At 39.4% G+C, this 19,408-nt stretch overlaps 1 long non-coding RNA gene across 1 annotated transcript in view; it reads right to left on the bottom strand.

Moving 5' to 3' along the window:
* Positions 1-19,408, bottom strand: part of LOC141521071 (uncharacterized) — a 45,960-nt gene that overhangs the window by 25,714 nt on the left and 838 nt on the right. The gene's annotated exons all lie outside the window — the stretch shown is intronic.

Here is a 19,408-nt window from a genome sequence, read left to right on the forward strand (position 1 = left end):
TAGATTGTTACTGTGGTATTAAAATTGTTGAGAAGCATTGGAAAAGATAAACTAATGTAAAATGAAATAAACAGAACCAAGTAAACATTATACATAATGAATAAACAGTGTAAATAGAAAAAAATGAAATTGTGCTATGTGATTATGAAGTTTGCAGATGTATTAGATTCAGTGTTAAACCTGATGTATTGATTAATTTTGCTTAATAGTTTCTTCTATTTCTATCTGTCTTTTTTCTCTGTTTCTCTGTCTCTCTTCTTTATTATTCATTGTTATAAGGGATAGCTCTCTAGGGAGGAGAAAGTGGAAAGGATATATTTTTAAATGAAGATACTAAAAACAAGCCTGACCAGAGAAGGGTACTTAAGTGTTGGAAGTCACAGATATAATGAATGGAATAATGAAGAGTCAGCTGGCAGGCTGTCTTGCTTCTTCCCCACCATTGCCTTTCTTTCCCCTTAGGGGATCTTTCACACTTTATGCTCCCTGCTGATTTTCCCTCCACTTTTCACTATCCCTTCATGCTTAACTGTTCCCTCATGCCTTAGAATGTCTCTCATGCCTGGAATGACCTCTCCTTACCTATTTATCCTGACCTCCCTGGCTTCCTTCAAGACTCACCTTAAATCCCACCCTCTACAAGAGGCCTTTCCTGGTTCTCCTACTCTCCCTTTTCCTCTGAGATTACCTCCGATTTTTACTTTAAATATCTTGTAGTTGTTTGCATTTTTAATGCCCCATTAAAATATTAATTTCTAGAAGGTAGAAATCATGGGAATTTTTTTCTCCTTTCTTTGTTTCCCCAAGGCTTAACAATGATACATAGTAGGTGATTAATAAAAGCTTGTTGTCTGATTAACTTACTACCATTGTGGAAACTCCTTTCACAATGTGAATTGACCATTTGCTGTAATTTATCGTCTCAAAGGGATTCCAGAGGATGCTAAGAAGTTTAATGTCTTGCCCTAATCACATTTCTAGTATGTGTTCTTTCTGGCTGCAAGACTTTTGGAGGAATTTATAATGCTAGTCATTATGCAAAACATAAGAACAATGAAACTGAATTTAAAAATGATTTCTTTTGTTTGTCCTTGAGGAAATACAGGTTTATTCTGAGGAGAGGAGAAAGTGTAGAGTTTGGATTGGAGAAATTTCTAAAAGCAATGGCTTCCAGGCACATTTAAGAGCTATAGTGGTTGATGGCTTGGTTCTGCCTAATTTTACTTAGCCCTTGTTTAAAACTAGAATCTCCTTTTCTTGATACATCTACATCACTTGCACTATTCTTGTCCTCATCAGTGGAGATTGGGGTCATTTTTTTGTTCGCTAGAGGAAGGAAAAGAGGATTTTCTTGAGGACATTGAACACAAATTGGAAGGGTAAATGATGATGATTTATATGTATGGAAAAGAAATTGACTGAAGTTGGGAAAAATACTGAGTTGTAAATAGTGAAAAGTGGAGGGGAAATCATCAGGGAGCATAAAGTGTGAAAGATCCCCTAAGGGGAAAGAAAGGCAATGACGGGAAAGAAAGGCAATGACGGGAAAGAAGCAATGAGTCAACCATTTCCTTGAGCTAACCTCCAGGTGGCATTGTAGGTTCAGAAGAATTTCTCTTTGGAGGAAGTAGGGAAGAGATTGATCTTAAGATGGGTGGAAGACAAGGCAGTGGGCCACTGACCATATGTATGCAAGATATGTTTCCAAGTCATGTGTTCATAACTCATAGAAAAACTGATTGAAAGTTAATTATTTGTGTAAACAGAGAATGAAGAAAAAAAACTTATTGATGGAAGAAGATGAGGCTAAGCCAAGGATAGCTCCATATCCCTTGTGATATTACACCTCTCTAATTATACCAATGATCTCTCGCAAATCTCCAGGCCATATTTAATGCATCCTCTGGGATGACATTCTGGGCAGCCAACCCTATCCTTCCCAGCTGGGTACAGCTCTATGGTCCATTAACTGTGTAGCTCCCTTCTTCCTTAGATTCAGGCTACTGAAAGAAGCTTCTATTCTTCCTTATCTTAGAGGCAATTAAAATGAAACATCATTGAGAGCAGTCATATGGAAAGGTCCAATTTAGCATGTGATGTTAGTATTAGTCTAAGGATTACCAAGTCCCTACTGTTGCTGCTAGAGATTTCCAGGACATAGGGCTCAACAATCGATATTTGGAGACAGTGTAAACAATTGAATTTGATTAAGTTAAATGTTCAGCTAGGAAGATCACAGACTAATTATCACTCATAGCTGACATGAGCTAGAAAGGCAGCCTGGAATAGGAGAATAACCACTGGCTGCGGAATCAAAGAATGTGTCTTTGAATTTTGGTCCTGCTACTTAGTCTGTGACCTTGAGCAAGCAGCTTACTCTTTCTGAACCTTAGTTGTCTCATCACCTACAATCAGAACTTGGACTAGATGGCCCCCAAAATATCTTCCAGTCTCAAACTTTAGGGTTTCAAAATTAATTTAAAATTTAAAAACTCATGGTTTGGGCCTTTTTCCCCACTAAAAAGCTGATTATGACCTTTTTCTCTTATGGTTATCTGAGGAAAAAACCCAGAATTTTCCTAAGTGACTTTGCCTGACAGATACTCATCTAGAGATGCTTCTTCTTCCTTTGCCTTGTCCCTCTCTTCAGGCCCATTCCATAAATGAATTCTTCTTTGCTGAAAACTGTCATCCTCCATACAACCCCTATATTCATGGGTACCTGACCCCAGTCTGTGGCATCACAGGTGGAAAAGCAATCAGAGGCATTTTAGTGAGACCCTGCCACCACCCCACAAAACACCCGCTCTCTTTAGCATTGCAGCTCTGCTCTTTTGTGTAGGAGAGGGGGCGGTGTACCAGAGAACTAGAGGAGTAACCAAGAGTTTGTTATAATCTGAGAAGAGGGTCTCCTACTTGGATCATTTTCAGTGGAAAGCCTAGACCTTATGCATTTTGCCCTTTCCTGGTTACTGTTACTACTACTACTACTACTACTACTACTACTACTACTACTACTGCTACTACTACTACTACTACTATGACTACTACTACTACTACTACTACTAAGAATAATAAGAATAATAATAAATACTAATAGCATCTGCTAAGTGACAAACACTTTACTTTCTCAGTTTATCCCTGGGATAATGCTGGGAGGTAGGTGTTATTATTATTCCCATTTTACATATGAAGAAACTAAGGTTAAGTGACTTGCCAAGCGTCACACAGGTTCAGATTTGTGCTTTGGTCTTCCTGACTCCAGAATGTTCTATCCACTGTACTATCTAGCTGCCTCAGTGGTTGCAGCATTACTCCAACTTGTTTCCTTTGCCTTCTCTTTCCTCCTTTTAATCTCTTCCTCTTCCACACTGCAGGCATTTAAAATTAAGGACATTTCCTTTTTGAGGTAACATATGACTAAGAGTATCTAGTTAGTTCAGTGGAAAAGATATTGGACATGGGGTCAGGAAGACCCATCTTTCTGAGTTCAAATCTGACCTCAGATATTCACTAGCTATATGACCCTGGGTAAGTCATTTAATCTGTTTGCCTTGGTTTATACATCTGTAAATGAGCTGGAGAAGGAAATGGCAAACTGCTACTGTATCTCTGCCAAGAAAATCCTAAATGAGGTCATAGTCAGGCATAACTGAAAAATGACTGAGGGATAACAATGACTAATGAAAAGGCTATTGTTTTTATCATTATTAGCAGGTTTGCTTGTTCTATGGAAATCTCTAAGTCCCTAAAGAGTAGCTGTAATAGCACATCAGACCCTGAATAGCCCTTCATCTATGCTTATTGTTTTAGTCATGACTCGGGCCTCAGTGTGGGGTCTTTTGGGTATGTGGTCCCAGTGTTGCCTTTCTTAAAATGTCAGAGAGAGAGAGAGAGAGAGAGAGAGAGAGAGAGAGAGAGAGAGAGAGAGAGAGAGAATGAATGAGAATATGACTGTTCAAACTACTAGACCACTGACCCTGTAAATGACATTTTCTGGTGTGAGAAAGCCTTTTCTCAAGAGGCTACGAGATCCCTGAGGGGCCAGCTGAGGGCATTCAGCCTTCAAATATGAGATGCTTCCCACCAAAGCAAGTCCATGATAAAGAGGCAATAGTAAAGTAATGATTCCTTGATGGCCAGGTTTTAAATTAATCTGAAGGATGAAATAAAATGTTATATAAAATATTGAATCTCTTCTCTACCTATTGCAAGTCTTCTCTGTGGAGTCTTCTCAGGTTGTTGCTTGTTGTAGACTTAATATGCTATGATCACTTAAATGATTTACTTAGATTGAAGTTAAAAAGGAAATTAAATTTTTAAAAATTCCTATATGGAGGCATTTATCTCTCCCCTAGTCCTTCTCCTGGTTGCCCTCCCAGATCTTTGACTATAGACAGAGAAAATTCTAACCATACTCAAGCATGGTTCATAGGAAAAGAATAGGAAAGGAATGACTATACTTTGTGTCATGAGCTAAAAGAAAAAAATGAGAGAAGGGACATGATGAGGAGGTTCCACACCCAAATGGAAATCCCAGTTCACTGGCCCAGTGAGACTTCCAATAACTGACAGTCTCAGAAACTTTGGATCTTTTCATCTCACAGCTGCCCTGGTTCTCTCTGGGTCATTATCTCTACTCCTAGAGGCTCTCAGTTCCATCTTAGCTAGGGACAAAAGATAACCCAACTCAAATGAATTCTAAATACCTTTCTGTCTTGATACTATCACTGGCTGTAGTCTTTGTGTTTAATCCATGTGATTTCTTGGTTTCCAGTTAACACTTTCATTTCTCTCCTAGAAGCCTGAATGCCAAAGGTATTGGAGTACAGACAGGGACCAGAAACAGTCTTACTGAAGTATCTAGTGTCCTAGCTAGCTGAATGACTCCTGTTCACAAGGTTTTCATAAGGCGTTGAATAAATTATCTTTTTCCTGTGATTGTCTGAAAAAAATCTCAAATCATGACTTTTTTCATGTGCCAAAATCATCATTAACTGCGCTCTCTCCCTCTCTTTTCTCTTTTTTCCTCCTTTTTCTCTCCCTTTTCCTCCTCTCACTTCCTTTCTCTTCCTTCCCCTTCTCTCTGTTACTGTCTTTGCCTCCTCTTCCATTCACTTTTCTCCTGACTTTTCTTTTGCTCTCCTCCCTTGCCTTCTCCCTCAACCTTTTTCTTCTTCTTCCTTATCAACCCTATCTTACTCAGCCATACCTTAGCCTAGCCTACCTAACCTTTTTCTCTCTCACCTCCCCTATCCTTCCCTATCTCTCATGGTGCCCATAGGGAAACAATACAGAGAGAGTGGGAGAGGAAATATATATATATACATATATATCTTTGCATTCCCTACTTCCTCTCTCCAAGGACCTGGCACAATGCTTTGCAGGCAGTAGTCATTTAATGAATATTTGTTGAATTAAATTGAGGAAAGTCAGAAAAGAAGGGAAAGAAATATGAATCTGTCCCTTCTCCCCAAACACCCATCTCATTCCAAGGAAGTTAGCTCTGAAGGACAGCAACATTCAGGGATAACTAAAACCAAAGAGGGTTGGTAGGGTGGTGGAAGCTAACTGGGAAGGGTGCCATGTTTCTTTTTCCTCTCTCATTTTGCTCCCTAATCACTTGGCTACCACCCTGGCCAAGGCCTCCCCTAAACTCTTACCAGATTAATAGTGTGCTTATAGATCTCCCAGTTCAGTCTCTCATCTTTCTAATCCTCCTCATAATTTCTATTCCAAGACATGGGTCTAACTATTTCAATTCATTCCATTCCTGTTCAAAAGGGGAGATTTAATGGCTTCCTATTGCCTCAAGGATAAAATTCGAGTTCCTTGACCCAACTTTTGGTAACTGAGCTCTAGTTTTTCTTGCACTACTCCCCTCCAAACACTCCCCATTTCAGTCAAACTGCACTACAAACTCTTCTTTCAATGGGCAATACAAAAAAAAGCAATACATACTATTTCTTTTTGTATTCCTAACACAGTGTCTGCTATACAGGAGGCACTTCATAAATGTTTATTGCTTGATGTATCCCTAGACTCAATAGTCCTTGGTCTATCTACTGAAGTTGTCTCCTATATCTGGAAAGCTTAGCCTTCTCTTCATTAACTTCCCTCAAAGAAAGACAACATGGCTAAATGGAAGGAATGGGGAAACTTTAGGCAAGTCACTTTATCTTTCTAGGCCTCAGTTTCCTTAGCTGTAAAATGGTAAAGAAAATTAGATTTTCTCTAAAGTACCTCCTGTAAATCCATGTGCTTTATTTTTCCCTCAAAGACTGTTGAGATGCTACTTGTTTCATGAAGCCTTCCCTGATTCTTGTGCTTCTTAATGTTCTTTTTCCCCTTCAAAGTATTTTGTATTTACTTATACTACATGGCTACATTTACTATTTTGGCAATTAAATTCAAAGTTCCCTGAAGGCAAGATCTGTAGCCTAGCATTGTAGCTAGCATAAAGTTGGTACTTGATAAATTTATTCAATGAATTTAATTTAATGCAATGACCATTTCTAATGTCTCTCCTCAACAAGTAGTTTGGGGGTTTCCTGAATTTACCACAAGTCATTAACATGATTAGGGAGGCACTGTGGCTTAAAAAAACTAAATACCCAGCTTTTTGGAGAAAATATTCAAATTTCTCAAAAAGTTCCAAGAATTTGGTTTTTGGTGTTTTACTACTCTTCACAATCATGGTCAATAAAGTCTAATATATGAGTGTGTATTTGTCTTAAAAAACAACAATCTCTGGTTGCTGGAAGCTGTGCTAAAGATAAGTTTGGGAATATCCATGAAGAAAATTGTACCCCCTGCCCCTGGAGTCTAGTTCCTATTCCTTCATCTAAACTGGGAGCTCAGGGCGGCTAGGTGGTGCAGTGGATAGAGCACCCACCCTGGAGTCAGGAGGACCTGAGTTCAAATCTGACCTCAGACACTTAACAATTACCTAGCTGTGTGGCCTTGGGCAAGCCACTTAACCCCATTGGCTTGCCAAAAAAATAAAATAAAATAAACTGGGAGCTCCTTGAAGGCAGGGAACTATTTTTCACTTTGTATCCCCAGCATCATCTTCATTATTATCACTTCGATTTTCCAGTTGATGAAAATGTACTGTGTATGTCTGGATAAGGGACCCCCTAATCAAATGAATGCCCTCCCCAATCCACTTGATGAAACTACAAGGTTCCCCTACACTGAACGGCTCTGGGAATAAGATGTGACAGGTAAGTTTGCATACAAAAAATCAGAAAGTATGGTTAAGAGTTGACAGAGTTAATGAACTTGTCCCTTAGTGGAGATAGATTTGGTGAGAATTTAAAAACTAGGGGCCTGCTCTGACAGAGGGAATAGTGAGCATGGGGAACAAATTGACATTTCACATTACCCTTGCCTCTCGGATAGAGCATCAAAAATGGGAAGAATTTATCTCTCCCTGCCTTTCCTTGGCAATGTCCACCAGAAATATATTATAGTATCCCATGGAACAAGAGTAGAGGCTAGACCCTACTCAAAAGATAGCAGGTTCCACATCTGAGATACTGACAGATACTAAGTTATGGGCTCTGGTGATGCCAGTAACCCAAGCCAGGATTTTTTCTGAACCTAAATCTGGTAAAGGTAGTAGTCATTATCAGTAATGGGGGCAATACAACTTACCCAGGAGCAAGAGTGAGGATCCAGTAGAGGAAAGTGAATAGGGAAGGATCTGGCAGACTAGAGATGTAAACTGCCTTGGTCACATGTGGTCCCTACAAGTGTGCCCTTTGACTTATGAGATTTACAAGTTTATACTCTTCCTATTGACTCTGGTTATATTTGTGGGAGAGGGTACTTCTAGTTTATGAAGAAAAGTTTTTATTATGTTTCTTATTAATTTAATGATTGCTTTGAGCGTATTGTGCCTTCTGAATGATAATAAATAGGTAAACAATGATGGGGGCTTGTGAGTTCTAACCTTAGGTGTCCATTCTCATAGAGTATTCTGAGCCTGAGTTGGTAAGACGCGGAGTACCCAACCTCAAATAAAAAATTGAGGGATAGTTCATGGGATCACAACATAAGGAAATGATCGAAACCTTTGCAGGTAAAAACTTAGTGCCTAACTTAAAACCAAAAAGATGCAATCATTTGGCCCAAATTATATAGCAGGAAACTTTCTATGCTTCACAAACTAAAATTCTCAAATGGATCTGAATTCTTACCAATTTAGGAGGTCCAGCCAAAGATGCAACTTCTGTCCATGCCTTCTGAAAAGTTCACTGAGAGTCTTACACAATGTGCTAGAAGCACCTCTTTATTTCTCCACATCCTTCTTGATTTCCCTTCTGATAGGGATGCCAGTGGAAGGGTTTGCTCTCTATCTGTCCATTCATCACTTTTCTTTTCTAGTTACAACATTTCTCAATAATGTCCCTTATTCCTATTCAATGCACTTCCTCTTGTTTATTTGACAGATGAAAGAAAGATGGCTGAGGAAACAAAGGTTGGAGTTTCTTACCAAGCAATGCATGGTAATTTACCCAACAATAAAACCTGACCTCCTAAGCTTAGGCCTGAACCCTGTATATAGGAAGAGACAGACTTCTAACACATCAGAAACAATCAAGCAAATAAGATCAATTAATTAAAAAGTAAACAGTGCAACATTAGAGAATTTGATTTCTACTTGGATGAAAGATCAAGGACTTTCCAAGTTGGGAGAGGGTACAATTCCCTGAATTCAGAAAAAGGGCTGCCCCATTCCCCCAGGTGTCTGTAAACAATTGAAGTAACAGGGAAATAATAACTGATTGATCAATATGGTATCCACTTTTTAGATAAGACATTCTGGTTGCTTGACTTGTACAACTGAAAGAAAACTCCTTGCATCAATCCTTGACTCTGTCTGAGTTTATGATCAGGTCTTTGGTTAAGGGTCTCTAAGCAGCAGGTAAGGGTGGTCTGACTTCCCAGCCATGAAGGACCAGGTTCAAACAATCTAATAAAATTTTCTCCCAATTTCTAACTTTTCTCAGCTAACTATTTTGAGTCTGTTCACACCCACCATATGCCTTTCCCTCGCCTTCTTTGTTAATTCTTTAAAGGAAGTAGCATTCCATGTTTCTCTGTCATATAATAACTCTGATTAAGTCTTAATCTTGAAAAGATAGGCTTCTGCTTTCATGAGAAACTTGGGATCAGTATAAGAGCTTTGCTATTTCTCAAAGTACCATCTTCCTATTTGATTCTAGGCCCAACTCCTACTGGTTGTCCCAGATATGCTGTTGGGCAAGCTCTATAGTGTCCACCTCAATTCATATTAATGCTGAGCAATAGACATTTTTCATTCATTTGGTCTTTCCTCTGTGGGTGGACAGGCCAAATTCCCTTGAGTGATTACAGATTTCTTCCAGGAGGCCTTGCAGTAGTCAGAGGTTCATGGAAGTCAAAACAATGTCATCTGCCAACAGGAGCATCTGAAGGACTTTACCATTCATAGGGAATCATTTTTTGACCTGATTTCTGCACTGGATCTCCAAGATCAGAATTTATTTTTTAAAATGAATAAAGAAAATTAAAAAAAGATATGGCATACATTTGAAACTAGTTAACCTTGAATTATTTAAAGAAGTCATTCAAAATCAAAAATGAAAAATGGACAAGAAAAATAACATAAAATAAAAAATTAACAAAAGGTCAACAAAGAGATCAAAGTTGCCCAAAAGTTGCCTTGGTCAGCAAATATCTGATTTTCTTTCCAAATGGTGAGAAGTAGCTGCCAAAGGCAACCAATAACTGAATCAGAATATAAACTCTGTAAGAATGCTACAAAAAAAAAGATGATAGAGGGTTATAAATAATACTGTCTCATAAACTAGAGATAAGTGATAGAAGATAAAACTAATTTAAAGAAAACTTCACAAGCTATCCAGCTAAGCAATGCCAACTGAAGGGCATCCAAGAAATAAAATAGGAAAACTACAAACAGCAGAAAAAGGAAAAATATCTGCAAAAAGCATTTTAACAAATTGTTTTCTTCATGAAGGATAGTGAAAACATTATGTTTGGACCCAGTATCACAGTCCCAAGTGTGTTTACAGAAGGGGTAAGAGTAGCAATATGGACAACAAGGTAGTAAAATAGTGGACCAAGTACATTAGAGGGGGACCTGTGCTGGGGATCATATAAATGGGAGATCCCTGAGATACTGGAGAAGATATTTGCAAAAAAATGTCAGTAACTACTGACATTCCTACTCTCCCATCTTTACAAAATATTTGAGGAGCATTTGTATACAAAATAAGGACCTATTAAATGTATTAAGAGAAGGCGAGGAGGCTTTCACAAGCAACAGTCAACCATGGACCACATATTTACCATTTTATAATTAACTGAAAGAGAATAAAAGATACCTGTGCTTATTGATTTTAATTGTGAAAAAAGTATTTGATTTGGTAGAGCAAAATACTGTATTATAAGCTGTTTATATTTTTAATTTTATTTATTTTTTCAATTAACAAGCATTTATTTTCTCTCAAATTCCACCATTATAGCTTTTTATGTAGGTGGGTGTCTCCCATTCACACATCTAGATTATTCATGATTCCTTGGAAGATGAAACAATAAAAAGAATTGTTCAATGGCCCTCTGATAGCAAGCATCAAGTTTGGCATACAACAAGGAAATGTTCACTTGCCAAAGGTAATTGCCACTATGATGGAGAAGATCCAGGACAGAGCTCATAAACTAATGGATGACAACAGTACTCAGTAATAAAAATTCAAACCCCCAAATTCAATAAATAAACTGCCCTGGAATTTGGAGAATCATTGCAGACAAAACTGTTGCCCACAACTTCCAGGCATAACACTGACCCATAAAATTGTAAAAACACCATTTGAAAAATAGATATCACCATACAAAACACTCATAACCTTCAAACTAAACAAGATAAAAAGCTCTCAAAAAATAGAGACCAAAAAAAGAATCCAAAGCCATATGGGGAGACAATGAAGCATATATCATCCCCTTAGTGATAATGGAGGTGGCCCAGAGTTGTTTTCAGTAAGCTTACAATCTGGTATTCTTTATTTAATTACAAAAAACAATAGTCTACCAAACAGTAAATGCAAAAGAATAATAAAAAATTGTGATATGTTGAAGGATGGTTTCTATTTTAATTTCACTGAACATATGATGAAAATAATATTTATAACTCACATTTACATATATTTTCTCATTATATCCTCAACACAAACTTACAGTAAATATACAGAATATATCAATAAATTGGTTAGTGATTAAGATTAACTATTGAAAAATGTTCTTCCAATACAACTTTTCAATCATAGAACATTAGAGCTATGAAGGGATTAGAAAACAAAAGAATACTGACATCAAACATATTAATCCTGAAGAAGAGAAGATGGAAGACTTGAAACCCATCCTATTTAGAAAGGATTAGATTTGTTTGCCTTGGATTCAGAGGACAGAACCAAGAGCAATAGAAGACACAAAGAAGTCTACTTGGTTTGATATTATGAAAAACTTCCCAGCAACGAAAGTGACTTGCTTTCCAGAGGTGGTAGATTCCCTTTCTTTGTAGGTTTACAATGGAGGCACATTGGTAGGTATTCCTTTGTATATTAGTTGGACTAGATGATTAACTCTTAAATTCGGTGATTCTGTGAAGGTCTTGGTTGAAGTTCAGCAACTATCCAACTTCCCAGAAAGATGATCTGGCTCTCATTTTACAAAAAAAGACCCTCTTTCATCTCCTCATACCTGTTGAAACTTCTCTTTGTTTTTCTAGAGATCACTAATTTCCTGTTCGTCTTGATTTATACAATCTGTCCTGCTCCTGCTGGATCCACTTGATGTCTAGTCAAGGGTGATCCATAAGACCTGGATACCATATTCTGTCACTAGCCTTCTCTACCCATAGGTGTGACCTGAGATGCTCATCAAACCCATCTTCAACTGCCAGCATTTGTTTCCTCTGTTCCCTGGCAAGTCACAATCATAGGAGGGAGGAATTATAGACCCATGCAGAACTAACCCACTACAGATTCCTGCCATCTAATTTCAATAGGCCAATGATGCATAGGCAATTCTTCTATTCTTCCTACATGCTCTTTGCAAAGACTATTCTGAAAATTTTTACTATCTTTAAATCCTCAGTTGTGTTCCCTTCCCTGTCTTTCCCATTCTCTGGCTGACTATTTTCTACTTTGCTGAGAAAATTAAGGTCCTCTCTTGGGTACCCCCCTTTTATCCATCTTTGGTGCCTCCCCTCTCTGATTAGGAGATACAAAATCTTCAACCATTCCAGGCTAAATTGAGTGAATATCTAAGTTTTTAGGTTCCATCACTGTCTGCCTGCTTTGGGACCCTAACACTACAAAAATTGATGCCACACTATAATTTTCAATTCCTGCTTAAAGACATTGCTTCCAAAAACATTCACTGATATCCCTTCTCTGAGAATATCTTTCCATTCTCTTCTTCCTCAACGCCAATCACATCAACTCTTGCTTTGCCTTCCCCAACTTCTAACTTTCTCATAACTTGATGAAAAAGTATTTTTTAAGCCATCATTAAGAGCAAAGCAGTTTGCTAACTGCTAAGGATACAAATAGGAAAAAATACAGTTCCTGCAGTTCTGATTAGGAGAGTCAACCAAGGAGGGATCACCTACAACGTAGATGGAAAGGCCCTATGGGCCTTAAAGTTCAGCATCAAGGAAAGAGAGTGATTCTCTTATTTTAGATTATTTCCACTGATAAAACCAGATTTTTTGATGTTGAGCTATTTAACAGGGCCCAGGACTGCTGGCCAAATGCTATTTTTCTAGGTCTTTAGAAGCTGTGGCTGCCAAATGAAGTAGCCAGGTCACATTCCATTAGGATTGATTTAGGAATGATGGCTTCAGGGACTGGAATGGATACAGAATTAGGTGAGGGGAAGAAGGGTGGGGTGCTGCTCCAAGGGCTCTTAGGCTCAGAGTCCTGGGCTTTCTTCAAAGAAGTTGAGGGAATGTGGTGGTGATGGTAGTAATGTTGATGTGGTTTGACTCACCTGGTACCTGCCACTTCTTATATCTCCTTTGAGGGTCTGCTCTTTGGCCCACATTATTAATTCATTCTATCCAGACTGAAGATCATGGCTGGTCAATGTTGCTTTCATTTATACCCCAGTCTCAACCTTCTGCAGTATTATCACCCAAACCTGGCCTGCTGCCACCATCTATTTTCTTGGTTCCTGTGCCAAGCTGAAGTTCACAGAACCATGCAAACTTGAACTTGGCACATTTTAAATTCATGCTGTCTATCTCTAGTTGAGCACTCAGGCTGCTCAATAATCCTTTTATTTTTCAATGCTATTTCATAGTTAACTTTTCACACTCCCCCAAGGCCTTAACTTCTGCAGTTCACACCACCTGGATATATTACCCACAGTTCACAACCATCACTTTTCAAATCCTAGCCATCTTTTGGGATTTGGCTTTGGGCCAGTCCAACTCTATAAACTATTATAGAGAAACCTTGGGTTCTACCAGCTCACAGGAGCTAATGGACTTGAGCCAGCCTCTTGTCTTTATCAATTCTGTTGTGCTTAGGGAGACAAAAGTGCTAGTGGAAAGATCACACCTCAGACTTAACAGTCAAAAAGCCTAGTTCTGCCACAGTGAGAGGTAATTAAGGCCCAAGTTAGAGTTGTTATAGTGAGGATGGAAAGGAGCTGATGGATATAAGGAATATTACTTTATAAGAAATGACAAGATGGGGAAATTGGTTGGATGTTGAGGAAGGAGTAGGAGGAACAACTGAGAAGAAGAACCAGAAATGACTGGTGTTTCAAGTCCGGTGATTGGGACAATGGTGCTGTTATTAAAGATTAAGTGTCATTAAAGAAAAGATCAAATTAAGATTCAATAAGCATTGTGCTAAGCTCTCGGAATACAAATACTGTACAGGTTCCTGCCCTCACAGAGTTTCCATTCTAAAGGGGGAGACAACTGTAAGGAGTAGAGATGGTGTGGGATATATGGGGGTAGTGGTACAGCTAGGTACTCTGGTGGTAGAGTACTAGAAAAGTAGTCCAGAGAGTCAGGAATTGAGTCAGATTAGAGGTGAACATGACTCCTGAATTTCCTGAAGTTTAAATTCAAAGGAGGAACTCACAGATGAGAGAAAGAAGTTATAGGAGTAGTGATCTCACCAGGTGAGAAATGTGACAGGTGAAAAATGAAATGACTGGGGAAACAAAGGTTTGAATTTCTAAGCATATAACTTTATCAAGCAAAACATGGGAATAGGGCGCAGTCCTCCTCAGTTTTATCACTGAATCCAGAATAGAGGGAGACAGATTTTTATGCATTAAAATCAATTAATCAAATAAGACCAATTAGTTGGTAGAAAATAATTAACCAGGATACAAATTTGGGTGATCAGATTATTAATTGGAGAAAATATTAGAGATTTTCCAAGTTGGGAGGGGAGGTCCATCAGGTACAATTCCCAGAAATCAGAAAAAGAGTATCTGTATTCAGTTAAAGGAAATGGCAACAATAACAGATTTGTCAAACCATTTTTCAGATAAGACATATGGGCTGCTTGAGATGTATAATTGTAAGAAAACTCCTTGTATCAGTCTTTGAATCTTACTGGGCTTCTGATCAGCATAACCTAAATCCTTAGTTAAGGGTCTCTAAGAAGCAGGTGGTATCTGTCCTTCATTCTCAAAGAAGACCATGACGCCAGTGAGATGATGTCATGGCAAACAAATGAATTGGATTTGAATGACTAAGTCACCAGCCTCACTTTCTCCTCCAGAACCATCTGGGTCCAGTGACCATATATGGATCAGGACAACTGGAGATGGCCTTGAATGCAAATGCAAAGTAGACAGGGTGAAGTGACTTGCCCAAGGTCACACAGCTAGCAAGTATCAAAGGTTTGAGCTACATTTGAACTCAGATCCTCCTGACTCCAGGGCCAGTTCTCTATTCACCGCACTACCCTAAGCAAGAGATAGAGGGGAGGTCCTAGCCATGCAGGACTAGGTTCAAGCAGTACAATAAAAGTTCTTCATGGTGGCTAGGTGGCATATGGGGTGCCTAGGTGGCATAGTGGATAAAGCACCCTCCCTAGAGTCAGGAGTACCTGGGTTCAAATCCGGTCTCAGACACAATAATTACCTAGCTGTGTGGCCTTGGACAAGCCACTTAACCCCATTTGCCTTGCAAAAACCTAAAAAAAAGTTTTTCATAATTGAATAAAGTTTTCTCATAAGATAGAAATTAGATTAGACCCATAATTGAATAGTAAGGGAACTGAGGTAGCTCCAGAATTGAGTCACAAGCTACAGTCAGCATGGTTCACTAAATTCCCATTACTATTTGTTTTATTTCTCTTGGAAGATCACTGGGATGGTGGCATGGAAATGGTGAAGAGAAAGTGATTTGAAGTTGTAGGGATTAACCATGTGGAGATGTCTAGATGACTTTTACTTTTGACCATAAATGCTATTTTAGAAGTTCTAGCATTTGCCTTTCATGAATAATAATGTCTGGGATAAGTGGACCGATGCCATAGAGAATCAGGAAGATGACTTTACCCTGGTTCCACCTCATCTAATGTGCTGAATTTGACTCTGAGGACTATTTTTAAGGTCATTGATAAACTGAAGAGTGTCCATAGTAGGCGAATGAAGATAATGAAGGGGTTCAGGGTCATGCCACATGAGAATCAGCTGAGGAAGTGGCATCTATTGCCTGAAGATGAGATTTGAGCAGAAGGGCATGGTGCCCATCTTCAAGCCTTTGAAAGGTTGTTAATATATCAGATTAAAATATCAGATTTGTTCGTCTTGGCCCGGAATGCAGAGTCATGAACAGAGTTGCCTAGGCAGCTAGGAACATTGTGCTGGAAATCAAATCTGACTGCAGACACTTACTAGCTATGTGACCCTGGGCAAGTCACTCAATCCTATTTGCCTGAGTTCCTCTTCTGTAAAATGGGAACATACTAGAGAAGAAAATGGCAAACTACTTCAGTGCTTTGCCAAAAATATTTCAAAATGGGATCACAAAAAATTCAGAAACAATAGAACAACACCACCATGGTCAAAGTAGCCTGTCCTTGTGAGAGAGTTGAAGTGCTATGTCTTAAAGAATCAAGAAGTGAGGAATGGATAGGTCTAAGAAACTGGAAACAACTGGGCCATGAAGGACTAATTTTTGCTTCCTGTCTCCTTTGGTATTGTGTGTGGCCCTAACTGGTATATTTCCAGAAAAGGCAGCCAAGAGCTCAAGGGGAGAGTTGGCATTTTTCTGAGTGTCTTACATGGTCTGGGATCAGACTCTGCTTCTTCAAAGGTAGGACAGAAGAAATGCTACAAATAGTGATGAAATATTGCACAGATTTTGCCTGAGAATCATATATCTGACCCTCCACGACTCAGCTCGATTCCCTATAACTGGTAGTAATTTTCCCAGCAGTGAGCATTTCATAGAATCATAGATTTAGAGAGGCAATTGAGTCCAATCCCTTCATTTTACAGTTGGCAAAATTGAGGCCTAGGGAAGTTAAGAGACTTTATATCTAACTGATCTCACATGAAAGATTCTAAGGAGAATTGTAGAGAGCTTCATTCTCCATATCCCTACATTCAAAATGGAACTTCAAAAATGAGCCTCAGTGATTTTATCAACAGGAATCCTCAGGAAGTATGGGGAACTATATGCGCACAACCAGACCATGTTTGTCAGCTTGGCAGTAAGAACAAATTTCAACATATAGACCAAATAAATAGAATAATTCTGGGACACCTATTTGCTTTGCCTTCTGTATGGCATCAATGCCAACACCCTCCAGGTTTGTAAATAGTTTTTAATGCAATTGATGCAGAACTGAGTTTTTCTATTTTATTTAATGAAAAAGACACTTGAGTGCATACATTTAAGAACTGGGTGAAAGTATTTTAATCAAAACAAAAAGAAAAGGCTGGATTTGACCAGAAATCCTCTGAGACTCCGAGAGTTCATGTTCTTTCTATTGTACTAGGGTGTATACATAGATAACCGTGGTGGCAAATAAACTAGGGATGTGTAGCAGAGTTGTAAACAAGGTACTTTGTGAGTCCTGAGGGAGGGCCATCTCCTACAAGGGCTATCAAGGAAGGCTCAAACCAAAGGTACAGCATTTAGGCTGGGTCCTAGAAAACCCAAGGAATCTCACAGATGGCTCTTGTGGAGAAGGGTGCTCCTGGCACAAGGAATGCCATAAGCCAAGACATAGAGGTCAGAAAGCATGTATTGGGAATGAATAAAAAATATTTATTACCTGCTACTAGGGTTATAAATACAAAAGTTTGTTTTTTACTTTTTTAATTTAGAAGTTTATTTAGAATTGTTTATTATGATTTTGAAACAAATTCTAGTTAGGGGAGAAGACACAAAAAAAGACTATGGGTCAGGGAAACATATTTTTGTCTGAGAAGTTACACTGATGGTGGGCAGAACCTCAGAAATAAAGATTGGAGCTAGTAATTCATTGGTATAGGAACCCCCCCCCAGGGAGAAAGTCCTTCTATAATGTGGGTTCAATTATTGGCTTAAGGAATTGCCTGTGATGAAGATGTCAAAGGTGCCCCTCCCCCAGGGAGCAACATTCCCTAATGCCATTGAACCAGATTAAAATAGAAGTTGGGACATATTTAACAAAAATGAGGGCAGCTGAGTACCTCGGTGTACTGGTCCCTGAAGTCGGGGGGAACCTGAATTCAAATTCATCTTCAGACACTTGATACTTGCTAGCTGTATGACTTGGGTAAATCACTTAGCCCCATTGCATCACATAGAATATGGATAATATTAATCTGTTTCCTTGGAATTCAATTTTTAAAAAAATGAATGTTAAAAATGTTTTTAGCTATACTTAGAAAAAATAAAGTGCCGTTCTTTTAAAATATAGTTTAATAGGTGGTGTGCAGGATCCTTTATGTTTGGTTTAGAGCCTAGTGTTTTTATCTGAATTTGTCACCACTGGACTAGAGGTGCTGCGAGGTGAAGGGACTTGCCCAAGGATCCACAGTCAGTGTGTGTCTCAAGTGTCCCAGGGCTATCCATGGTCATGTATTGATTTGAATACTGCTCTCAGAGCAAAGGACACAAGTGGTCTCGTTTACCTGAAGCTGTGAGGACTTGGGGGGAGAATCATGTGAGAGAAGCCCAGAGAGGAAGATTAGATGCAGACCATGGAATGCCTTCCTTAATGCTAGGAGCAGGGAGTTCATTCTATTGATGGGAAGCCCCATTATCAAGGTCCTCTCAGGATCCCTTGGAGGTCACCTCTTTTCCTGTTCCCGGTGTTCCCAGAAGCTCCAGACTCCATCGCCCCAGCTCCAAAGCACCCCACCCTCCAAGCCCTCTCAGGGGGTATTTTTAGGACTTGGCAACACAGAGGGTGATTGGCAGGTAGTGGCTTCCAAGTTGCCGGTGTTGTTCCTGGCTCAGCATTAGAGGTGGCTGGGAATGAGAGAGGCAGGAACAGCATACCTGGCATGCCGGCCCACAGCTGCCTCAGTGTCCCAGGGAGAGGGCTCCAGGAGCCGCCCCAAACAGCAACTGACCCAGGTTGGGAAGCATTCTTTCCTGTTGACTCATTTCAGGGACATGCTAGAGGAATATTTCACTTCCATCTGGGGTGGGGCAGGGTTACAGACAGGACAGAGTGGCTATAGACATGGATGAGGGGTCTGGCCGATGGGGAGGGGATGCTGGCAGAGGTTAAACTAAAGGTACCTGAGAGGACAGGGGCTCACCTAAGTGGAAAGAGGTCTAGATCCTGTTCTGGGGCTCAGGAAGGAAGTAGCTGGAGGGCTCATTTTTCTCCCCATTTTATAGATGTTCCTCTGAGAGGGAACATCAAAGGCCCCTAGTGAATGAATGGCAAAAGATGTAAGATTCAGGAGGATAAGGATGCCAGTTATTCCAGTAGTAACAAAGTCAGATGGAAACAGGAGCCACTAATTCAGGATTCTCCTTGATCTAGGGCTCAGTTTCCCCATGGAGTGAGATAAAAAGACATCCGGGGAGGGTAGGAAGGAGGGTAGAAATGTAGCATGGGTTCAACAAGTGTTTTGTGTTCCTAGTGAGGACTAAGTCTATACTTCCCACCTTTTGGACAGTACCACAGCTAAACCATGTCATACAAATCCCTTTTTTAAAGCTCCTTTCAAATTCTAGCAGGATTTCACAACCTCTCTAAGTAATCTGTTCCAATATTTGACAAACTCCCGCTGCCAGGAAATGCTTCCCTCTATCTGACCTCGATTCTTCATGCTGCTGTTTATGTTTATTTCCTTCCCTTTGGTCTTTGGTGAAAATAGAAATTAAACACTGGAAAATAGCCTCCAAAAAGCT

Source organism: Macrotis lagotis, chromosome 4 (genome assembly GCF_037893015.1).
Source record: "Macrotis lagotis isolate mMagLag1 chromosome 4, bilby.v1.9.chrom.fasta, whole genome shotgun sequence".
Lineage (NCBI taxonomy): Eukaryota > Metazoa > Chordata > Mammalia > Peramelemorphia > Peramelidae > Macrotis > Macrotis lagotis.